The 4,303-nt window shown below is 34.7% G+C and overlaps 1 pseudogene; it reads right to left on the bottom strand.

Annotated features, from left to right (window-relative positions):
* Positions 1-1,258: 1,258 nt before the first annotated feature.
* LOC107849803 lies at positions 1,259-3,789 on the bottom strand (annotated as a pseudogene).
* Positions 3,790-4,303: the final 514 nt, after the last annotated feature.

The following is a 4,303-nucleotide window of genomic DNA, read 5'->3' as shown; positions in this document are numbered from 1 at the left end:
TTTGACTCATTATTTGCTGAACAGATGATTTCGGACAAATACTAAATACCTTGGACCCCCCACGGAAACTAATTGAAGAAATCCAAGGCATTGTAACGCAGAGGAATGTCCATGTGATCCATTGCTACAGGTAAGTCAATACGATCATTGACGCTCTAGCAAAACACGCTAACAATTTGGATCATGAAACTATCTTTCTTCAGGAAAGAAATCTTCGCCTTATTTGGCCTAGCTTGGTGTATTATTAATAATTTCTCTAACTTTACACTCCAATTTGACTCATTATTTGCTGAACGGATGATTTCGGACAAATACTAAATACCTTGGACCCTCCACGGAAACTAATTGAAGAAATCCAAGGCATTGTAACGCACAGGAATGTCCATGTGATCCATTGCTACAGGTAAGTCAATACGATCATTGACGCTCTAGCAAAACACGCTAACAATTTGGATCATGAAACTATCTTTCTTCAGGAAAGAAATCTTCCTCATAAGGCAATTCGACTACTACGTATGGACCAATTTGGACTGCCTTCATTCAGAATAAGAGCTGGCAAAGCACTCAAGATGAAATTCTGAACCATCTAGGAAGCACTGATAGGATCAGAATAAGAGCTGGCAAAGCACTCAAGATGAAATTCTGAACCATCTAGGAAGCACTGATAGGAACTTCTGTGAAGAATGGATCTTGGGCTAACTCAATCAAGATCAGGCTTGGCTCTGATCCCATGTAAAGAATGAACTTTGGGCTAACTCAACCTCAAAAACTAGCTCATGAATGGATAATTGCCTAAGTCCATTTAAGGAGATCAATGATCCATCCTTCTTCCGATGTGAGACTCTTAACAACTTCGTACATGTTGCAGTAGTTTAAGTCCACTACGAGTCTGCTTCTAGTTAGTTTAGACTTTTGCATGCATACTTTTCGTGGCATAGTGAAGTTTCTAAGTACTAGCTTTTGAGGTATGGTTTATTGCCACCTCATTGTCTCGTAATACCTCTATTTTTTAAATTAACAAGATAGGGGTCAACGCCAAACCCTCAACACCTTATGAGGCAAAAGCATTGGTGATTGGATTTGGAGAAAAAAAAAAGATCATATACATCAAGATAAATACTGAGGTCACTATGGACCATACTGAAGTAGAAACTTCAAATATTCTGACATAAAAATACAAAAGGAGTTTGTAGCAATATTTCTTACAAGGGTTTTAAGGAGGTCCTAGTTAGATAGTGCACCGCACAACCACAAAAGAAGTTCCCTAAAAACTTTATTCAACAGGATAAAGATAAAAACATTTTCACTTTCACAACAAAGAGAGTGAAGGTTTTCTTCAGTTGACCAACAATTGACAGCTTATATTTCGATGGAGTCCATAAGTAGGGCTATAATGAGATATTTTAAGATTTTCTCTGAATGAGTGTATCCATCTTCATTGCGGTTATATGTAATGTCAATAAATCGGGCAAGATTAAGAATACGATATAAAAGCTCCACAGAGATAGGAGTGGGCCTAAGCATTCCTTCATTAATATCCTTCCATCCTGCCTCACTCATTTCTTGAAATTTAGCCATTGCCTCTTTTGTTGATACACTATAATCTCTCATGTAGCACTCAATTCCTGTTACAAGTTGTCCCCTACTTTTCTCAACCTGCAAAGGTGGATAGATTAGAGGTTAGATTTTATTTTACTTCTGTTGGCAAATCACTTTATTTGTTCAAATATCATATAATATTATAACTTCATGAGATACAACTCATAATCTCATACCTCATATGAGGCTATGTCATCAATAACTCGGCATACTATCACACAACCTTCAAGAATTTTAGGATTCTTTGACAACCACTCAAAGTCTTGCTCTGTAGAAGACTTTATACCCAAATATGTTATTGTTGTCAGGAGGTAATAAGTGGAAGTTACTAGTCCATTGCTTAGGTACTCAGAAAAAGTTGGCATATTTCCTTCAATAAACCATTTTGCCTCGATGTTATAACTCCTTACTAATTCTTTCATCTGTGAACGCCAAGCATATGAATTTAACGTGTTAGAAAATTGAGATGTGATAATTGCTCCAAGTTTAGGATCACTAATAAACGAAATGTGAGATAAAACAAAGTGAAATAAATTATGGAAAAAAGTAATTTGATAGTTAGATGGCTCAAACACACTCTTTCTTTTGCACAGTCGATAGCATGAGATCTTCCATCGCTAGACAATTCCTTTTCAAAATCCTCGAAAAGATCTAGAAGAGCTTTGTAGCTGATTTTCATGTAATCAGGAAGTCGATCAATTTCGCTAATATTCCATCTGCAAAGTTGACAAATCTAAGGTATACATATTTATGCATTTTAAAAGAGTAATAAATAAAATGAGCAAAAGCTCATCTTAATCTTTTCACGATATTCACTTTGAAAGTATATGTGTACAAGTAAACTCATGAAGTTCATACCTTTGTATGACATCAGTGTATGTGGCAAGTTCTTTAACTGTACCATAAGCATCAAAGGTGTCATCCACAACCGAAATCATTGCTATGGTCTTAGCGAGTATGACACGAGCTTGAGAATATTGAGGTTCAAAATATACTCCTACTGCCCAAAGATAGCATTCAACTACTCTATCTCTAGCATATGGAAGTATGTCATGAAATTCAATTCTTTCCACCACCTGCAACATAACAAATTAACATTAATACTTGATATATGATCAATCAAAAAGATGTTACGGTTTTTATATTATCACACCTTGATACTTCAGCAAGTTCTTGTTTGTGCAACATCTGGAGCAAGTTGAAATCCAATTTGGCAAATCGAAGTAACATATCATTCTTTATTTCCTTCTTCTCGTAGATCGAGATGAAGAATCGAGTCTCAATTCGAGGAATACCCTTGTGCAAGGATTGTTCAAGGGAATGCATTACTTGCTCCCTAAGTGGAGAGTTCAAATGAGGAGCTGCGGACTCAAGATGAATAGTGGAGAAAGCGAGTGCATCTTCTAAGATGTCTTCACCATGAATCCTTACATGTGAAGCTACATACAAGCTCAACAATCCCAAGACATCACTAGCAAGAGACTCCTTGAGTTTGCCATTTCTATCTAGGAATTTGCTGAAAATTTCTGGTTTACAAGGAATAATACAAATATTAGCCTTCTAGCAAATGGATAGTAATATATATAATCACAACAACATTTAATTTGTAGTACTTCAATAGGTACTTACTTAGAGAAATTTTGTAACCATGTTGCCTAAGCAATCGAAATTGAAGAGCACAAGTGCATAGATCATCATTATTATTGTCATCACCCTCTAGGCTTGAATTTTCATTGTAAATCCTGTCCAAAATCTCATTGATTTCTTTCTCAAAGTGATAGGCTATGCCAAAACGTTCAATAACATCAATCAAATTCAATGTCTCTTCCAATTTCTTTCCAGTTGCTAACAACATACTCCTTGTTTGTTCCTTCAATGGTTCAATCTCTTGAGCATGCTTTTGTGCAACCTATAATTATATTCAAACGCCAAAAATGATCAAACTACATTGTCTAATAAAATCAAAGAACTAGGAAGTAACTATGATGATAAGATGGCGATTATTAATTAATTACGTGAGTATTGATGGAGAAAGAAAGGAAACTATCGCCCCATAGACTTGGAGAGAAGTTGGCCACGGGGCGAATGATCTCTTCTTCTTCTTCAATATGGTTCACAATATTATTGTTAACTAGAGATGACGCCATTGTTCCAACAAATAATAAGAGTTTTTAGTTCTTGTGAGGAAGAATGAAAGAAACTCTCAAAGTTGATACAAATGGTAAAAAAGGGACAGGTATTTATAATATAATGGTGAGAGACACACAACCAATTTTCAGATCTTTTTTATGTTATTAACTAAAACTCCATCACGTGATCTTAAATGATACTCCTACATTTCATTTTGTATGAATGAAGATAGAGTTTAAGAAAGTAAAGAAAAAAATTGTTGCTTGTGATTTTGTATTTTGAAATGCCTCGGGTGAAAAGTTAGAACTACTTCCTCCGTTCAATAATACTTAATCATTATTGATGTAGCGCCCAAACAAAAAAAATAATACAAATAATAGCGATAAATTACTCTTTAAATATAATAAATTTAATGTCTTAAAAAATGCTCCTTCCATTTCAAAAAAGAGATGATTTAACAGGATGTTTAAGAAAATAAAAGGAACTTTTGAATTTTATGATTTTAAATTAAAGTTATGTCGAATGTATCAAAATGACCTTTCATCTTGTGATCTTAAACATGTGATGAAAAATT

The sequence above is a fragment of the Capsicum annuum genome, chromosome 12 (genome assembly GCF_002878395.1).
Source record: "Capsicum annuum cultivar UCD-10X-F1 chromosome 12, UCD10Xv1.1, whole genome shotgun sequence".
Classification (NCBI taxonomy): domain Eukaryota; kingdom Viridiplantae; phylum Streptophyta; class Magnoliopsida; order Solanales; family Solanaceae; genus Capsicum; species Capsicum annuum.
This window is presented reverse-complemented; position numbering and strand designations above follow the sequence as displayed.